The sequence below is a fragment of the Cryptomeria japonica genome, chromosome 3, assembly GCF_030272615.1.
Source record: "Cryptomeria japonica chromosome 3, Sugi_1.0, whole genome shotgun sequence".
NCBI classification, from domain to species: domain Eukaryota; kingdom Viridiplantae; phylum Streptophyta; class Pinopsida; order Cupressales; family Cupressaceae; genus Cryptomeria; species Cryptomeria japonica.
In genome coordinates this window covers 1,003,038,031-1,003,060,404 of record NC_081407.1, presented here as the reverse complement: position 1 = coordinate 1,003,060,404, position 22,374 = coordinate 1,003,038,031, and the positions used below count along the sequence as shown (strand labels likewise).

The window sequence follows — 22,374 nt, the reverse complement described above, 5'->3', positions numbered from 1 at the left end:
TACAACTCTTCTTATGAAGCAGGAGAAATAAATAAAATTCTATTTTTATCTAATGCAATGGATTGCGGTTCAAACTACAGTTGATCGGATGCAAGTGGAGAAATTAGCATGCCAACAATTTTTTTGGGTTGTTCCAACATTCCTTCTATGATTAATGTTTCTTCTTTCTTAACGTAAAAGGTTCTATGTCCTTTCAAAACCCTACTTACCTTATAAAAAACAACCAAATAATGAATACCTTAAAGTAAAGAAGCTTATATGATCAAACTTTGAATTCTAAAAAATGATACCTATATATTAATGAAGTGCCCTACTCTCTATGTTAAATCTATGCTACATATTAAAGAACAAGTTTTTAGATTAGTTACATATGTATACTCTAAGTTAAGAAGTAGATCATCCCTCCATAATGGTGGTATGTTTTATAAATTTATCTAATGGATGATAATTTTCTCTACTCTTAAATATCTAGGGACTTGATGATATTTATAAATACCTTAATGAATATCATTTTATCATACAAATACAAGTTCTCCCAAATCAACTTCCAAAACTTAAATCAGGAATGAAAATAGTAATGAAGAACCCTAAGTATATAGATTTGTTGCTCATTTTATTAAATGAAATTGAAACATTTCACTATTATTTCCTCTAATTCTTGAGAATAAAGTGGTTTCAAATGCTTTTGTGGATGATTAGAATGAATGCAACAAACATCTTCAAATACTAGCACATAGTATCAAATTTTGTCAAATGTATGTTAAATTGGCTCAAATCTAGAGCTAAATGAGATCAATCATTCAAATTTGAATTTTATATGTTAGAATGAAACAGAACAAATATGTGATTGTGGAATTATCTTAAAATGGGCCAATGATTAGATCTAGGGGGTAAAAAGAAATATAGAGGTAGGTCTATGAGTGAATGTATTAAATGAAGAGATAAGGTGAATTTATGAGAGTTTGTAGGATAAGGTAAGAGTAAGTATACAAGGACATGCATATATATTGAATATTAGGAAAGGAATTTAACTTTACACAAGAATGTACACATTTCAAAACACTAACTCAAAATCAATACAAAACTAAATGAAAAATAATATGAATATAAATTTCACCCACATATATGTGTGTGTGGATTGAATATTAGGAAATGAACTCAACTTTACATAGGAATGTACGCATATCAAAACATTAACTCAAAATAAATACAAATAAATGAAATAGAATATGAATATAAATTTCATATATATATATATATAAACACACATACACATATACACACAAGCACGCACGCACGCGCACACACACATATACAGATATACATATACAGTTGATGGTTTTGTATCAAACTTAAATACGTTTTGCAGTTTGATATGGGTGCACAAGCCATAGGCTGGATCTCTTCAGCTAAGAGCAAAGGTTTGAGGGGTCTCCATTCTACCAATGTCATCTATAGCATGATTCCAAACATGATTCTGGTTTCATCCCTTGTGATGTTGAGACCTTGCATGTGGTAGACTTATTAAGAACCAATCAATTTTACCAGCAAACTAAAGACCCATTGACAATAATACTTTTTAATATTACTTCAATAAACAAAGTAGAAACACAAATATAAAAAACAATTACTAAGCAGTAAGCGGCACCTGTTAGAGAATGAAACATTTCATTCCATAAAATGTTAAAAATGGCTTTCTTACGCCTTAATTTAGGAAAATGACGGTTGAAATTGAGCTCGAGCAGTTCTTATTGTTTTGTTTTCTGAAATAAATTCTGACGAATGCATTTATTGGGTGTGCTACCGAATTAGAAGCAAGTTGCCAAAAGTGAAACGGAAATCACAAAAGCAACGATCAACTGGAACAGCACCATCGGGGGGGCATCAGCATATCCACGTGATCCTGTAGAACTTGGAGGCGACTCTGTACTTGTAGCTAGAAAGCTTTGGTCGAATACTGGTTGAGATAAGCTAGAACAAGTGGTGGGAACGAAAGAGAACCTCTGATTGCCATTGTCATACAAAATATGATAGTTCTGTTGCTGATAATTTCCCAGAATGGATGGCGATTTTGCCGCGGCTGTCTCCTCCATTTCCAAAACTAGCATGCACACCAAACCTCTTTGCTCGTCCACCAAATGGAAGTTATATTTCTGATCCATCACATACTCCGCACCGCCTCGCAAATAGAAGGTGATATCAGGAAAAACAAACTGTATTCCACCTAGAGATCTCTGGTAGCACAGACTAAAGCCGTAATCAGAACCATCCTCTCGATCCAAACCCAGAACCAAATCAACGGCCTCTGCAAATGGACTGAATGCCGCGGGTGTCAAGTATGAGAAGGGGGAGCCCGAGTCGATGATGAACCCACCACTTCCATCTTGTTTTATATCCAGCGTCCCCTGCGGAATAATGGCCAGTCGTTTTCCCACGCTGATTGCTGTCACGGAGATGTAATAGAAGCTGTTGAGATCCGGACGGAATGGGTTTTTAATCATGGGCGTAGACTGAACTCCTACCGCTTCCGTCAAATTAGCTGCACTGCCGAAGAAAAGAGGGCTCGTATCTGAGGGAGAGTCGTCCATGAAAGAGGTGAGACAATAAGAGAATTGAGATCCCACAGTGGACCCCATCTGCGAGACGAGCGACAAGCTGCCTCGCCCGAGCCCCAACACACCGTCCGCTTCAGTAAAGCCGTCTCTTCCTGGTGTGTCGTGACTGCAGCCAAAAGTGACCTCTTCGATGACCTGCAGATTTCCGGAGCTGTCCCAGAGAGTCAGCGTCTCGTTTGATAAGACACCGGTCGTATTCGAAACATCACCGTATGAATAGACGTATTGGCAGTCCTGTGGACAGGTCTTGCGGGGAAGGGCAGAGCAGAGGGAGGAGTTACAAGGGAGCTTGGCGTAAGTGTTCGACTTCGAGGGGTCGAAGATGGGGTGGGGCTGATCGTAGCAGTTTTTGCAGGGTTGACACTGCGTCCAGATGAGATCGCTGCCCGTGTCCAAAATTGCAACCATTTTACGCGGCGGTGTTCCGATGGCCATAGTTATCAGGAATTCGCCCACATTATTCCCCTGGTTCACAGGAGCCGCCATGTCCATGCCTGCAGCTTTTCCTGTCACTGATGTTTCGATTTTTTTCAGCCTTGCACTGCTTCTGTGGACGGCAGCGCTAAGGCGTTGGGAAGAAGTCACAGTGCTGCCATGCACCCGCTTCATATCAGCTCGCAAGGCATTGGCGTGCCCGCTGATCATCACCGTTATCATCACCAACAACAATAAGGCCACATTATTCTTGAATGCCATTGCAGAGCTGCAGGGCTAAGTGAATTAAGCTCCGGATGCAGGCGCATTTAGCAAGGTAAGGAAGATTCCCCTTTTATAAGGGCCAGCCGAATTGTTCCTCGGATTATTAACTGACTTATCTATTTGCAGGTTTATATGGGATCTTTTGATGTCTACACAAAATTTATTGGACAGTAATCATTGTTTTTGGCATTCACTAAGTTTCTGGGCGTACGTACCAGAGCGGTTTTCGTGGATTTGAGTGTTTGAACGGGGAGTGCGGTTCCTGCCAAACGCTAAAGATCGAAGTCCTTATGGTTGCGCAGCAAGCAAAAGCCTACGCCGTTCTCATATTTCAAGAGTAAAATAAAAAGATGGCATGGGGCTGTCCTCTTGGAATCATCCCAGGAAAAAAATTTAAGCCGGCTCCTTCACTCTTCAGAATGACAATCTGACCTTTCATCCATGAAACGCGGATTCAAATTATAGTAATACTTTTTTCCTAAAATAAAATTATTTGAAATTTATCAAAGATTTATAATCATTCTAAATTAACTGGAATCTTTTATTTATTTTTATATCTTCTAGAAATGTAAGGGTTATGGCGATAATGAAAATGAAATTTATGTAAAAGCAGATAGTAATTTATCAAATAATTTACAAAATTCATAAAATTTGATTTCTTTAATTCAAGACAAGCTATTTTTAATTTTATATATGAAGTTGGAATATAAATTCAAAATTATGTCATATTGAAATAAAATAATCAGATTTTTAGAAATTATTTGCAAATATTATTTTGAAATGTCTTCCTCTTGTTTACATAAGATTACATACACATATTTCCATGCATGTATACTTTTGGAAAGAGAATGAGTAGCACATATTCATAGATTTGACGATTTAGAAGTTATTGACATTATCATGAAGGTAAGATTCTAGTGGTCTATGTTTCCAATTTTTATTGTTGTTTTATTTATAGTTAGAGCTTATGTTTTATGGGTGATTAGTGTCTAAATCATTTTTAAGCGGATTTCTTGTTAGCTACTACATGTGGTTGGAGCAATTGGAGTCATTTATGTTTCTTATTTGTTCCATGCAAGTCTAATGTAATGTTGAAAGTTCACAAAAATAAAGAGGTAGGTCAAGTTATTTACTCTTTTTTTTTACATGATAACAATTACTTCATCGAGCACGCCATTGACAAGTCCAACTACAAGTAAGTCTTAATGCAACATGACTTCTTGTTGAATGTGCAACATCATATATGCCTATAATTATTCATCATCTAAATTAAACTTGATATGCCCCTTTTTCCTCAATAATGGAGGGTGCTACTACTATGGCCATTAATTTTAACATTTTGTTGGTTATGTAACCAAATTATATCTCAAATAAATATATGGACCAAAAAATTATATATTGCCCATTCACAAAAGGATTGCTATCAGTGTGTAGCACAAGGTGTTGTTAATCTAAGTAAACCTAATTTATCTCTTTTTTCAACAATAACTTCTAAATTTGCTAAAAAGTTCCAATTTTTCATGTCCATGTGTTTTCTTAAACAAAGAAAATGGATATGCTATTATTTATGTAATATGAATGAACACGTGTAATGCCCTGCCAAGAAACCCCTAAGGACAAGGTTAATAAGGTAATTACAATCATACAAGACGCTCCCTAAAGTTACAAGACATAATTCAAAAAATAGGACCACCTACTAGGTCCTAGGTGCCACCAATGGGCTCTAGCAAGCACCGAATTGCACTCGAATGCCCTCAACATCACTCAAACTCACCCTAAACAAACTAAAGACAAGAAACTAATATCTTTGAAATACAACTAAAACAAAGTCAAACTGAGATCCCAAGACCCCAAAAACCTTGTTAAACTCAACTAAAGGACAAGGGCACCCAAACTAGACATAGGCGCTTAGAAAGGACACATGCATTCCTGCAGGATACTAGCACAATGCACTAGTATATACAACTTATGCATTATTCCAAAACTCGCTATAGTCCTCAATCTGCACATAAAATTGAGAATCTTCTCATACAAACAATAATGGTGAGCATGCAAGTCCCAATGCTACATATGCAAGAATAGCACTCTAGGTAAAATCTAGTGCCTAAATGTGTGGCATGCCTTCCCAATACATCCTTTGCTTCATACTAGCACTCAAGGCATGTTTGGGGCACCAATTATCTTATTAGATGTTTTAATCAATCCCAAATTTTAATTAAGTTATCACTTATCTCCCTCTCTATGATGTCCCCATCCAAATGCTAAAACTCTAGAACAAACAATTTTAATAAAAGATTTGTATATTATCTTTATAGATGATAAAAGACATGAATAAACACTTACAAAGATATATGAAAAAGAAAGCAATTAAGATAGTCTCATTCAGATGACTCTTAGACTAATGAAGATTATAGATATGAAGACACATATAAATATGGATAACAGCAGACCCACAAGCAAGCATTCAAGACTATGATTAAAATCAGCAATGACGATATGAACAAAGTTGATGAAATGAGAAGAAAGCTGTTGGAGGAAAACTGAACATACAATGATAATGAGAAAACTAATGGTGCAATTAATGTAAAGTCCAGTGATGCATTAAACAAGAGGTTTAATGAACCATTTCTTAGTAATATATCTCCACATAATGCCTCAAATGAATGATTAAGGCGATTCTTTGTTGAAGATAAGATAGTAATCAACAGATGGCAAGCAATCTGCTTTAGACTATCATGACTAATCGACAATGCAACAGTCACGGATCTTTATGTCCTCAAGGAAGAAAAATGTGAATAGTTTCACACATGTGGCAACTTTATTATGAAGTATTAAACAGCGATAGATTAAAGGAAAGAAATAGCGATTATTTCTTCACAAGGCAGAGATTCTATATTAATCAAAGAAAGGACTTGATGAGGCAATAAAGGATCATATATATAAAATAATTATAGCATGGTAATTAAAACAATAATTAATGATTACATGACATATGGTTTGCCAAAGGTGCGATTCAAACTAAAAGGAGCGATTAAAGTTTATAAAAAGATAGCACAATTAATGAATTCTGAGCAGCGATTAAGACGAGAAGTAGTGATTTTGTAAGAGGTCATGTTGTTACGAAAGATCTCAATTTAATAAATGAAAGACAAAGTTTAGAATGCGATTAGAAGACTAGTCAAGAGGGGAGCCATTTAAATATCATACATTCAGTTTATATTTTTTGGGTTTAAAAGTATTAAATATTCAGAGTTGACTGATATTTTCTAGGCTTAATATGTTGCTTAATGTATATGATCATATTAAGAATACACTTTTATACTTAAAAGTGTTAAACATTAAAAATTGACGAACACTCTCTAGACTTAATATATTGCTAAATTTGACCGTCAAAAGATATCTTTTTTAAAGAAAAGAGAAAAAAAAAAGACATGACCTATTCGATTGAAAGGTGATGACCTGTAAAGAAAATCGCCTCTTGGGGCAGATATAAGATCATAATAAGAATAGGAAGAAGAAAAAAAAGCATCGAGGAAGAGTGATCGGATTATATGGATATTCTTAACAAAGATGGTTGACTAGATTGTCATATCTACAAAACAGTTATGGCTAACTCAAAGCACATTCATTATAAACTATGGTAATTATTATGCTCGCCGATCATCAAAGGTAGTTAATAAGGTAGACTATTTAAGAAGTTTTATCAAATGTTTCAAAGGGTGTGATGTATTTTAAGTGTCTAGGCGAGTTGTGATTTGTAAGTGACGAGATGCGATTCATTATGTGCAAATGAACTAAATTGAGTTGAGCAGTCCTTAAACAACAATTTATAAAAAGAGAATCAAAAGATTGCCTCTCTTGGAGAACGCACGTCATATGTGAGAGGGTATGTCTTTTAAAGAACATTGCATGTTTTGAAAGGTATAAATAGAGATTGTGAATTGTGGTGAGTGGTCAAAACGTTGAGGAGACAAATGAAATATACAAATAGATCTGAAATGAAGATTTAATGTGAAGGATTTTCGAGAGAGGAGTAATTTGTGTAGAATTTTGCAGCTATCCATGCAAAATTAAATAGGTCTAGCAGAAAAGAAAGAAACAAAACTTGCAAATAAATTAAAGAAGAAAATAAAAAATGAATTAATGCAATTCAATCATCTTCATTACAAATCTGTATGATTACAAATGATATATAGATTACAGGAGCAGAAATTATGCATGAGATGCATGAAATTTCTGAAGATGTAAATCAGTTAAACTGAAATAATAAGGTAGATTGAGTTTAAAACTCTTTAGTTAACGTAAATTCACAATGCATATGCAACGCCTGTTCTTCGTAAATCATAGGCAGAACAGAAAGTTTATTGTGCGCTAACACTCCCCCTTAAGTCTAACTAAGGAGAGATATGGATCCAGGCAACAAAGCCTGATTAGAAACCCAATTACAAAGAAGAAAGGAGAAAACCCAATTGAGAAAAACTCCTAACCATTATTCTAACTATAGAAGAAAGTTGTGATTGTCGATAACAAAGAACTGCAAATGAATCCACATTGCAACAGGATTGTACAGAATCATAGAAACCACTGCATGAGTACCTCTGGGATACTTTGAAAATCAGTTGTACATTATCTGGATTGCTCACATGGATGAACAGACAGGTACATAGTCTCTAAATACAGAAACTGATCATCTAAAGACAGGAGGATATGAATCTGCAGAAATGTGCTCCAAACTGAAGAACTTCAAAATGTCCTCCAATTAGGATGATGCCATTGCTTATCCATTGCTCAATAATGTCCCACTAGAAAGAAGCTCTGGAAGCACTCGATGATGCGACTTTGGAATCTCATGTACTCAGGAACCCTGCTAGAAAGAATCTCTAGGAGCAAACAAAGTTGCAACATTGGAATCTCATGTAGACAGGAATTTTAAGCAAAAGAAGACTTTTGGCTACCAATAGAAGAAGAGTGCAAATCTTATTGGTTAATAACTGTAGACACCTAAAATTGTCATGTCTAATTAAATAAATATTTTATTTATTTTATTATCTAAGCCTAATTCTTCTATTAATTAAATAAATCTTTATTTATTTAATTAATTCATTTATCCTCTTCTAGCCTTATTTCTCATTTAAATAAATACATTTATTTATTTAAATTATCCTTTTCCTAAATTAAATAAATATTTTTATTTATTTAATTATCCTACTTCTTCTATTTATTAAATAAATCTTTATTTATTTAATTAATTCATTAGCTTTTTCTACCCATGACACATGTCATTCATCTCTTAATTCATACACTACCTACCCCTTTCATTATTTTATTATTTCCTTTACCTACCCTCTAATCCTAGCTGACCTCCTTTTTACACCTCTCAATCTTATCCCTCCATTTCATATTGTGTCTTCTATTTAAGAAGATGTTGTCTTCATTGTCAAACCCTAATGACTAATGACTGATTTTGGAGTACTTGGCTACACTACGATCCTACTTGCAACCACATTCCGTTCTTTGTTGAGCTCTTGTGCATATAAAAATCTGAGAGCAAATATATCAAGCAAGATCAATGGAGATAGGAAGAATGGAGATCAAAACCCTATTGGACATGTGATGGTATAATCTTTGTGATTTTGAGTTATTTGCATTGTCTTAGGTAATCTTCATATGTTATGGTGGATCTTTGTTGATTGTTAGGCTAGGGTTTGGTGGTTGAATTCATTTAGCCTTTCAATATTGTTATTATTATTATCCATTTTCACCATACAAATTTTGGCACGCCCGGTGGGACATGGATTTTTCTTAGATCTGTGTTTTTTGCAGATTTTTCTAACCCTATATTGCTATTTTGTAAAACAATTTGGAGAATAACCTTGTGATGCTAGGGTTTTGGACACAAAATCAAGATCTTGGAGAGATTCGATCATATCTCACAAACGGCTAGGAAATTTTGCACCAAATTTTTTTTGCAGGTTGAAGAATGTATCAGGAGCTCTCAACCCAAAATTCAAAATTTTTGGAGCACATTTTCATTTTCTAGGAATTTTTTATTATTTTTCATAAAAAATTAATTTTGAGAGCAAATGAGAGAATTTTTCAGATTTTCTTACATTTTTGGAAATATCTCATAATTATACATAGGATCTGTTCTTTGTGAATTTAATTTTGATGCAAAATATTTCCCTAAAAATCGGATCTTTAAAAATTAGGGTTTTTTTTTATTTTGATCAGATCTCACAAACGGCTTCGAATTTTGACATAAAATGTTTTTTACAAGTCAGGAAAAGTATCATAAAGATTCAGTAAAAATTTTAGATTTTTTGGATCGAGTTTGCATTTTATATGAATTTTTTATAATTTTTCATAAAAAATTAATTTTGAGAGAAAATTAGCAAATTTTTTGGATTTTCTTACATTTTTGGAAATATCTCAGAATTATACACAGGATTTGTTATTTTTGATTTTAAATTTGATGCAAAATTATTCTTCAAAAATCAGATCTTTGAAAATTAGGGTTTTGCATTATTTTACTCATATCTCACAAACTGCTTGGATTTGTTGCAAAAAAAATTTTGTGTAGGTTTGGAAGACCATAAAGACTTTCCAGTAAAAAGTTTAGATATTTTGGATTAATTTTTCATTTTATATGAATTTTTTATGATTTTTCATAAAAAATTAATTTTTGGAGCAAATTAGCAAATTTTTTGGATTTTCTTACATTTCTGGAAATCTCTTAAAATTTTACAGGTGGTCTTTATTTATGATGAATCAGGTCTTTGAATTGGTCAACAAAACGCATTGTTGAAGGCCCCTATTTCACAAAGTCTTTTGGATCTAAAATTTACCTAACTTGTGTGCTTGCAGGAAGGGGTGATCATTTGAAACAATCCAAACTACTAATAAATCTTTGTTGCAGATCCTTGGCAAGGGTTTTTGGATTTTTATTGTGTGCCTTGTTTTCATAGACTAGCAAACACTTCAATTGGTGCACTAAAATTGAATCATTGTCTTTTGTGTCTTGAGCAATAGGCTCTTTTTGTTTAATCTTTAGAGGGCCTGTCTTCCCGTGTGGTCATTAGGACTACTAGTGAGAAGAGAATGACCCAAGTGGTAGCGAGGAAAACCCACCTCATCCAAACCACTATAATCAAATGTATTCATGGTAAAAACTATGAATAACGTGTGCTGATTAGTTCATACCGACACTATGTCTCCCCATAAACCCGTTTGATCAAATTTATTTGATCATTTGTAGGGTGTAACCCCTACCGGCTGGGAGCCTTCTGTATTTACAGAGCTGAAAGTGCCGCATGTATGGCCACACGAGCGGATGCCCTTACTAGCACCTTTTTGTTTTAGAAGCCCAAATCCTTCTAGTTGTTGAGGCAGGAGGTCGGACCTCTGGTAGCGGCCCACACACATACGGTTCTTAGTAGAGATACAAAGTTCGCCATGGGGAGTTTTCATGGGGACTGATGCTTGGCTGACCCGAGAAGTGAGTGCCGAGGGTGGAGCCAGTGAGGTCAAGCATCTAAGTATCCGCTCTGAATAGCGTAGCCTCGGGGGTAAAACCCCATGTGGGATCAACAACTATTGTCTTGGCCAGCCATAAGAATTGTGCTTGACTTATTTTAAACATTCAAAACATTCAAGACCAAACAACAAAACATTGTGTCTTTTGTGTTTTCAAGTGTATGCAAAACAATTTTACATCAAACAACACACTTTCTTGGAGTCATTTTGAAGTCTAAACACCTGCAAACATTGAGTCCTCAACAACATTGTGTCCTCTTGTCATGAAAAATAGTCAAACATTCAGATTTGGTCACAACCAACAACTTCACAAATTGGAAAAATTTTACAGTCCAGCAAACAAAAGAAATCAGTTTCGGAATACTTGAGCTTCCTAGGTTGTTTCTTAAGGTTTCATCTAGCATTCAACCTGTCTTTGGGTCTCACACAGCCCATCATTGCTTTACATCTCTCATTACATTCACAATTGTCTAAACTTGAGTCAACAAGTCACTTGCTTGTCCTCATCATACTTTGTCAACACACTACATACAACTACACTTTGCTAAGTGGTCCCTCATAAAGGTTTCTTACCTTTGGGTCTCATTTGGTCTTACTTAGAGTCAAGGTCAACTTACCTCATCAAGAGAAACTATCCTCTCTTTGGAAGTCACACCTACTCTACTACATACATACTTGGTCTTACACTTTGGACATTGCAAGTACACCTCATATTCATTTACACTCCATACAACTCTTGGTCTTCCATACTTTTTCCATTTTTCATCTAGTCTCTCACATCTTGGTCAAATACGTAGTTCATGGTTGAAACACGCCTTCAAAAATCTAGGAGAATAGCTAAAAAAACTCAAGAATCCGCAAACATGAGTTCTTATGAGTATGACAATGATTTATTCTTCAATCCTGAGCACACTACATTACCAGACATGGATGTTTATAGAAACAATCCAAATGTGGAAAGCGCAAACACTATAAACAACAATACTACACACAATGACAATGTGGACAACTCTTCAATACTATCAGCAGACATAGAAGACTCCATAATGAATCCTCATTTCAATAGATTGGTTGAGGAAATAATGAGGAGAGATAGACAATACTTCTTACACATGATGGCACAAAGTGGAGCCAAGATACCTCATGATTTTGACATGTCTCAAATAATGGAACATAGACCTTTGCAACAACCTCACTCCAATATGGATCAAAGGAGACCTAATAGTGGAGGAAATAGAGGACCACACATGGTACCTGAATCACCATCAACTTTGCTTCAAAAACCAGAGGTCCCACATACACATGGTCAAACATATGATACTAACCTTCACAGACCATTATGGAAGCCTTATGGAGAAAAATATGCTCAATCACATATCAATGCTAAGGATCAACCACCAAAGCAATGGGATATTCCAAGGCATGCTCAAAATTTGGACACAAGGAAACCTCATGTCAAATTTGGGGGCAACACAATGGAACATGACATGCCTGTAGAATATGGTATACATGCACAAAATAGATATGGGGTTCCTCAACATGAATCTATACCAAGTGGTCCATATATGCAACATCATTACAGACCTCCTCCATATGAACATGTGTATGATCAATATCATCCATACATGCAATATGCTCCTCCTACAACAGGTGCCTCAAACATGGGGTATGCTTCAAGAAGTCGATCTCCACCTAAGAGCAATTTGGAGCAACAAATCAGAGATTTACAAAAGAAAATGGAGGACATAAATACACCAAAACCAACATACACAATGAGAGACATATGTCCTTATCCATTTGACAAGAGCATTCCAATGCCTCCATTTCCTGCACACTTTGTGATGCCTAAATTTGATAAGTATAGAGGAAAAGGGGATCCTAAGGCACACATAAGACAATTTTTCACAGCTTGCATTGAGGTAGCGGCAGAAGAAACATATTTGATGAGATTATTCCCACAAAGCTTAGGCGATCAAGCTATGGAATGGTTCTCTCAACTACCACCTGGTATTAAGTCATGGGGTGACTTAGCAGAGGCATTTATTCAACATTTCTCCTACAATATAGAGACAGACATATCAATCACTACTTTGTGCAATACCAAGCAAAGAGAGGGAGAGTCTTTTGCATCATTTTTGCAAAGATGGAGAAATCTAGCTAGCAGATGCTCTTGTGAAATTCCACAGAAACAAATGGTAGAGATGTTCACACAAAATGTTAACAAAGACATTGACTATGATCTAAGGAAAGCTTGTTTGTCCACCTTCAAGGATGTTATTGAAAAAGGCTTAGCAACAGAAAAGGTCCTAATTGAACAAGGAGTCATTAAAATATTTAAGGAAAACAAAGATGACTTTAAAGGAAAAGACAAGCCAAGATTTTGGAATAAAAACAAGAATACAGTCAATGATGGTGTTGTTGATGCCAACACAGTGCGACCCAAATTCATCTTTTCAGGATCAAGTTCTACAAACAATCAAGTGAATACTCAAACAACTTCTAGATCACGAAGGGAGTACACTCCATTGGGAGAACCACTTGAGTCAGTTTTCAAGAAGCTTGTGGCAAACAAGGTAATCACAGTTCCAGATTTTCCTCCATATGAACCAAAGGTTAAGCTGAATTGGTGGAATGATGATGAATATTGTGAATTTCATAAGAGCAAGGGTCATAAGATAGGAAATTGTCATCGACTGAAGAACATCATACAAGATCTCATTGATAGAGGTGACATTGAGATTGAGGGACATTCGTCTAATCAAGAACATGCGATGTTTAAGGAACCATTCCCAAAACATGACAAAGGAAAAGCTAAAGCCACAAAGGATCAAACCAACTATACCAGAGCATCCTATAACTATGATTCAACTATCAATCACATATCGATGGACAATTATGTCTCTACTATTATCATCAAGGACAAAGCGTCCGAGCATTCTACTCAGAGACCCAAGATTGTCCTAAAAGGTATTGGATCTTCTTCTGAACCTACCTCTGAATGTCATGTTACAACTCGTCGAGGTAAAACTACGTTGCCAGGTGCCTCCACTAAAAATACCACTTCTTCATCAACCAAGCCTGAGTATGACCTTGTAGAACAGTTAGGGAAGACACCCGTGCTCATTTCAATCCTTGAGCTATTACGCATATCTCCCGCACATAAAGCTATTCTGGACAAAATCTTGAGAGACACCGCTGTTCCTACTGATCTGAACGTGGACCAGTTTCAAGCCATGGTGGGATACCTTTCCATTCCACATTCCCTTACATTCACAGACGTCGATGACGCCTCCGTAAGTCAGCCACATAATGCACCATTACATATTGAAGCCTTCATACACAAACATCGAATAAAGCGAGTTCTGATAGATGGAGGAGCTGGTCTAAACATTTGTACATTGAACACCATTAAACAATTGGGATATTCTGATAAAGCTGTGAATTCTACAAACAAAATCACCATCAAGGCATATGACGATGAAGAGCGTTCATCCAAGGGCATAGTCACCTTACCTCTCAGAGTTGGGCCAGTTACAAAGGATGTGGTTTGTCAAGTCCTAGACATCGATCTCACATACAACATACTCTTGGGACGCCCATGGATTCATGAAATGAGCGCAGTCCCATCTACATATCATCGATGTATCAAGTTTCCACACAATGGAGTTGAAGTGACCATCAAAGCGGATCCAAATCCATTCACATATTGCAACAATCTGCAACCTAGATCTGAAATAACAATTCCAGCTAATCGAGAAGCTATTCCTTCATCAGCATATGTGGATCCTGAATCCTTAAAAGCTTCTACATCCAAACAAGCAGAGCTAAAAGAAAAGTTCAAGATTAAAGACCTGGGATGTGGTGAGTATATATTTCATGTTGACCAACTTCCACTATCTCCTAAGGTATTCAGTCTACAGGAACAATCTATAAACAATTTGCAAGGAATTGGGTGTGAACCACCTAGTGTTCTGGCTACTAAGTTTGAATGCAAATCTCCTCTAGTGGTGCAAGCATCTCTTGATATCAATAGTCCTAAGAGTGGTTTCAGTGAAGAATCTAATGAGCGTATCGCTAGCCCTCTTGAGAACTCACATAGCTTTACCATTTCATCCACTCATTCCATTTCCACTCCACTCCCAGACTTGGATCAAAAAGAATCACAAAAGCCCTTACTCATTAGGGATCAAAAATCAAGCTTTGAAAAGAAAAATTTAAAAGTCAAAAATAAAGAAAAGTGCTTCAGTCCAAATCAAAATCAAAAGCTATTGGACTCTACAAAAATCAAAGTCAAGGATAAAACTCATATGAAGCAAAAAGAGCAAGAGTTGATCTCCCCTAACACCAAAATAACTGGGGGCAAAAGTTCTACAATTTTAAGTCAAAAAGCATACTTGTTGATCCTAAGTCTCCATCATGCTATCCTACTTTCACTTCTTTTCACAATCATAAGCCTTCATAACTCATCCACTTGTTCCACACATCCTTTTCCTTCTGGTGATACATCATGGACCTTTAATGGAGCTTCCTCAAAGGACTTTGCTATCAATGATGCCCAAACTTCTTTAGGTGACACGCATATGGGCCTGTGTAGTCCACACACTAGTAATTCTATCTCAGTTCTTTTATCAAGGAAGACAGTCACTCAAGCTACACATCATTCAGTCAAGGAACAATGCAGTTACAATCACAAAGTCAAGCCTCGCGCATTTGAGGTAGGTGACTTAGTACTCAGAGAGAACCCCAAGAATCAGCAAGACAGAGATAAGAAGGGCAAGTTCAAACCAAACTGGCTTGGTCCTTACATCATCACAGCGGTATATGGATCTGGGGCATATCAGCTCTCAACTACAGAAGGTGAACCTTTGGAGGATCCTATCAATAGCATGCACCTTCGTAGGTTTTACACATAGCTCTTCAGAATATCCTAATTCAAAAATTAAAAAAAAATTTATAAAACAAAAAAATCGTTACCTGGTGAAAACCTGGCAAACAGGCGCCTTGTGACAACAAAAAACATTGAAAAATTGAAAAAAGTAAAGAGAAATAATTTCGTCCAATGGTGAAAACCACTTCGGTGGCGCCCTGGGCAAGTACCATGGTGAAAACTGGGTCACCAGCACCATGTGTAGAGACATTGCTCCTCCCTCCTTCAGGATTCTCTTTATCATTTCACTTTGCACACACTCACAACCTATTCGTTCATAATAAACTTACCCATTCCCATCATGGCTTGTTATTGATCTACCCAAGATTGGTTAGCCATTCATAATAAACCTTCCTTTTCGCCTCCCTTTCCATCCATAATAAATCAGATCCTATATGTGGCTAAGGCAAATCCTACGTCTAGTGATGGGTGTGGAAATGAGAACATCACATGTTTCAAGGAGTACAGTTTCTTCCAGCTTCCTTCAGTCTGTTCGCACACAATCCACAATAAAGCAACATTTGCATCACAGATCCGCAATAAAGTTTCATCTTCTTCGCAATAAAGTATCAGTTTCATGGATTTAGTCAGTTTCAGATGAGACACAGCAGCAACAATGGGCTTCAACAAATCAAATCTTTCAACAGACTCAAACAACATTATGGTTCAATGCTATCTATCCTTTCTGTGAAAGTAAACATTGTGACCACAATCAAATAAGACTTATACAAGTGACAAGAGACACTAAACTTGATGACTACAGTGGATGTTGGTGTCGAGTCTTGGTTTTCTTTTGATTTCATCTTTTTTGGTGACATGTCTTTTAGCTTTTCCGGGATGTCTCTGACTAGAGATTCTATCTCCAGGATGTCTTTGACTAGAAAGGCGAGGATGGGGTATCGTCACCCATTTTCTTTTGCTGTCTGTGGATTGTCTCTTAGTAATGCTATGACTTGTCCAAGGATATGAGGACACTGTGAGTCTAGTATGAACTGGGGCATTCCTTGTTTGTGACTGTCTTATCTCCATGCAAACAGGTACAATGACTTTCTAGGTCGAACATATGCCTCGATTGTCATAACCTACTTACCATAATAAAGCTCAATGATGATAATGCACAAGAAGCTCTTTCACTTTCATATCTTCTATCTTCCATCCCCCTTTCTTGATTGACTTCCATCGTCCTTCTCAAGTCCGCGTAGCCTACTATCACATGACTGAGTATAATGACACACCAAAAACACTTGCATTTCATATAGTTGCACCTGCATTACCACATATAAGCATCTCATACATACATATAGATATCACAATTGCATCACATCCTGCACACAACACCTGTTAGCACAATTTACATTTGCATTATCATATTCATCTGCATTACATACATTCACATTTGCATTAGCATAACATATAGAATCATAAAAGAACAAAGATATTGCATTGCATCATATACATATTTGCATCCATATCATAAAACATACATCATGAAAAATCTCATCACATCGGTACACATGCATATAGCTTCCGCAAAGATGAATCATCTCATATATATATAAAGTGTCATGATACAATGATGTCAAAATCATATGGCTACAATCACCTGCAGGTGTCTACATCATTATATAAAATGGTACAAAACTGATACAGAGGAACTCACTGATCACTCCTGCCAACACTATTGGTAGTGCTAATCCTATCCATGTCATGGTATCCCATGCCACGTGTCTTTCTCTCATCTCCAGCCCGGGATCCTGGAATACCCGTCTCAGGGCCTCTCTGTCGCCATCTTGATCGTACGGAATCAACTCCCCATCAATCGGTATTCGCATAATCCTATATACATCCTCCAGGGTGACTGTCATCTCACCCATCGGCAAATGGAACGTGCATGTCTCAGAGTGCCATCTCTCAGCAAGCGCAGTCAGCAAACTCATGTTTGCCCAAAACTTAGGCACATACAGCACATGTCTCAATCCCATCTCCTCAATGGCAGCTCTATCCTGAAATGACAACACTGGTCGCAACCTCTGTGTGGACGGGAATCTCTCCCATGACTCCAACATAGGCAAATACTCCTGTAGTCAAGCAAATCAATCATGTCAGTTATAGTGGCATTCACTGTTTATCACAAAATGCTACTCACTATCTAAATGCATATGGCTATCTACCCTAGTGACACTCACTGTTCATCACAAAGTGTTGCTGATTATCCTAGTGGTACTCCCTGTTCATCACAAAGTACTACGTGTGTGACACTCCCTGTTCATCACAAAGTGTTACTCACATTTGCACTCCCTGTTCATCACAAAGTGCTGCTCATATTTTAGTACTCCCTGTTCATCACAAAGTACTTTATCTTGGTACTCACTGTTCATCACAAAGTGCCTTGATCTATCCTAGTCTTCCTAGAGGACCTGCTTGAGTGTATCCTCTTAGCAGCTTATCCAATCGACAGCGTATGTTCATCACAGAACTGCCGATTTGACCTAGAAGATGCAAATTCATACTTTTCAAATGCAAACGCGCTTTCCTGACATAAACGTGCATTTATTACATTACCTAGTATGCATTAATGACAAAATTAAATGCATCAAAGTACAAGGAGGTTTTGTGGTACTTACCGGCTCTCCTGCCTCTGCTGGCCTCTGAAATCGGCGAACGCGGTCGAATCTATGCACGAAGGCCATCACTGCTGACTGCTCCTGCTCTATTTTCGCTCTGCAATATGCTCTTGTGGATGCGTGGATGACAATGAGGATGTATTTTCCCCCATGGTCTATCTTATAGACTACCCCTAGCCCTCACTTTCGTTTCCCGAGTCAGTCTTCTTTATCCCGTGACTTTGTCACCTTATCCGGTCAGTCCATTCTAGCCTTTCTTTCTTATCGAGAGATTGTCTGCAATCTTTTCAGACATTTTCATCCAATCTCTCGAGGGGGCATATCATTCCCATTTTGGGGCAACTCTGTATCAGTTCATCTTATCTTCTTTGAAACAACGCGACAAGCCGCATTGTCTCAAAGAGGGGCAAAATGTAGACACCTAAAATTGTCATGTCTAATTAAATAAATATTTTATTTATTTTATTATCTAAGCCTAATTCTTCTATTAATTAAATAAATATTTATTTATTTAATTAATTCATTTATCCTCTTCTAGCCTTATTTCTCATTTAAATAAATACATTTATTTATTTAAATTATCCTTTTCCTAAATTAAATAAATATTTTTATTTATTTAATTATCCTACTTCTTCTATTTATTAAATAAATCTTTATTTATTTAATTAATTCATTAGCTTTTTCTACCCATGACACATGTCATTCATCTCTTAATTCATACACTACCTACCCCTTTCATTATTTTATTATTTCCTTTACCTACCCTCTAATCCTAGCTGACCTCCTTTTTACACCTCTCAATCTTATCCCTCCATTTCATATTGTGTCTTCTATTTAAGAAGATGCTGTCTTCATTGTCAAACCCTAATGACTAATGACTGATTTTGGAGTACTTGGCTACACTACGATCCTACTTGCAACCACATTCCGTTCTTTGTTGAGCTCTTGTGCATATAAAAATCTGAGAGCAAATATATCAAGCAAGATCAATGGAGATAGGAAGAATGGAGATCAAAACCCTATTGGACATGTGATGGTATAATCTTTGTGATTTTGAGTTATTTGCATTGTCTTAGGTAATCTTCATATGTTATGGTGGATCTTTGTTGATTGTTAGGCTAGGGTTTGGTGGTTGAATTCATTTAGCCTTTCAATATTGTTATTATTGTTATCCATTTTCACCATATACAATAACAACTTTAATCTTCTATTTTATTTAGGAAGAGTGCATGCATCTAGAAAAACAAATTTACATCTTTCATCATGATGATGACATTCTTCACATAAAATTGCCTGATGCTTCTTCTTTCTAGCAATCTAGCTCTGATACCATGTAGAATTTTGCAGCTATCCCTTCAAAATAAAATAGATCTAGCAGAAAAGAAAGAAACAAAACTTGCAAACAAATTAAAGAAGAAAATCAAAACTGAATTAATGCAATTCAATGGTCTTCATTACAAATTTGTATGATTATAAATGATATATAGATCACAGGAGCAGAAATTATGCATGAGATGCATGAAATTTTTGAAGATGTAAATCAATTAAACTGAAATAATAAGGTAGATTGAGTTTAAAACTCTTTAGTTAACTTACATTCACAATGCATATGCAACACCTGTTCTCTGTAAATCACGGGCAGAACAGAAAGTTTATTATGCGCTAACAAATTTTTTTAATCATATACACAAGAGGTGATGAGAAACATGAATGATTAGTTCTAGAAGACTAGATATATGAATTTAATGTATGCAGATATAAAAAAGAATGTGCCAAGTTGATAGGTGAAGCTTTTAAATGAAACACCAAGCAGATTTAAGGAAGAATTTTAGGACAGATTTATGAGGAAGTTGTAAGAAGTTTTGTAGCAAATTTGTAAGAAGATAGTAATCGATTTCATGGGAGATTTATGATTAGCATATATTTATTGTCAAAATAGAGAAAGCTATCAAGATAAGTCTATCTTTCAAACTATCCTTCGAATTTAAGTTAAATATTGTAATAAAAATATCTTTAGTTTTGATAAAATTACATTTATTAATAGATTACAATTCTCACTTTAAGTTGGAATTGTTGTTGCAAGACTAAATTATGGTGAGTCCCAATCGGGGACATTATACTCTCACTCTCCAATGGGTTTGATAATCTTAGAGGATCTGGTTAATACTGAGAGGGGGGGTGAATCAGTATTAACAATAATTTCAATTCTAAAAGTTGAACTTATAAAACTTGTTTGAATCAAACATAAACTAGTAATAAACTCTTTACCATTACTGATAATCACTGATAACAAACTATTAAATTGGTTTATCAGAATAGCTCGTTAAGTGTTCATCAGTATGCATAAACTGAAAGTAAAACATAATAGCACATAAAAACATTCACTATATGAACACCATAATTTTCGCATGGAAACCCAAATAGGGAAAAACCACGATAGGAATTGGTACCCACAAAAATTGTGCACTCTTTCGGAATGCGCCCTATTAGGAGCCTAGCTTGGTTGGAAGCTTACAATGATGCCTTATTAGGAGCAGACCTTGTCAAGAGTCACCCAGTTAAGGGATTTAGATGATGAGCCCTATTAGGAGCTTTGACCTGTTAGGATCAGCCTCGCAAGAGGATTTAACACTCTGATATAGAGCTACTCGGTTAAGGGATTTACAATGTAAGGCATGTTAGGACCTACCCGGTTAAGGGATTTTGACTACTGCAATTGTTAGAGAACAACAGTGAATGATCTGGGTACAACACTTAACTGCTTGCTTATTCAGATCCAATTAAGCTCCAAATCTGTTACTCTCTGGCAGATCACATACTTTGGTTCGGCTTCACACTTTTCTCAAAACCACCGACACACCAAACATCAACTATACCGACATAAATAACCTTTACAACTTAGTTAGTTAAAAAACCCTAAGACTTACAACATAGATCATCATAGATCTTTTAGAGCTCATTACAGATCATCATTGATCATCATATGGATCATTACAATCAATTAAAAATCAATTACAACCAGTGAATGATCATTGTATCTTGATCTGATATAAAGTCAAACCCTTAGAACACTTCGCTAAGTACTTTGCATATTCCCAAGAAATTTGCTCTCCAAACGCGCCAAAAACATATTTCAAACACTTCACGCAGTTTGTGCCACATCATCACCAACATTTTAACTTGATGTAGATCACCGCCAAACCAAAAATCATTACCAGTTAAGAGAATTGTTTACCGGTCCTTACACCCTTCTTAAACCCTAGCAAAAATACAACAAAAATCATAAACATGATTTCTGATAACCAAAACATGATGCGGTTTCGATCAGATACATATTACAATGATACAAGCTCACATTCCAAACCACAACACTTCAATCATCACCAATCGCAAGATCAAATCAAAACATTCCTTGTTTACCGATTAAGGTCCTAATTCCCAATTCACTATCTATAATACCGGTAAGGCAGTTCCAGTAGACCAAAAAGACTTAGATGAGAAAATACAACATAGTAAACATCAGTTTCCATAAAAAACAACACAAATAACTGATCAAATTCATCCGATCATGCAATCTCAATCTCTTCATTACAATGTCATCACAAACAGTCATTTACCAATTTAGCCACCATGCTTGATCTACATCAGTTATGACAATCATGCCAATAGGGTTATCTTGGTAGCCACTTTGGGCCGCAGCCCCCAATTAGAGTCACTCCCATGACCCACTTTAATACCTTTTCCTAAGAAACCCCATTCACAATGAATGATGAAATAAATCAATCCAATCTATGATGATTTTCACATACATTTATATTGCCAAAACCAAGGCACAATAGCTCATTATCTCATCACTATTCACATCACATCACAAAATTGGCATAAAACTAGGTCGATCGCCTTGCCACCATTGATGAACCTTCAAAAAGCTTAAAGAATCAAAGTGAGAATAAAAAATACAAAAATAGCCTTTTGG

General features: G+C 36.0%; 1 pseudogene; it reads right to left on the bottom strand.

Moving 5' to 3' along the window:
• Positions 1-1,808: 1,808 nt before the first annotated feature.
• LOC131874461 (aspartic proteinase nepenthesin-2-like) overlaps positions 1,809-22,374 on the bottom strand; it is a 62,134-nt pseudogene continuing 41,568 nt past the window's right edge.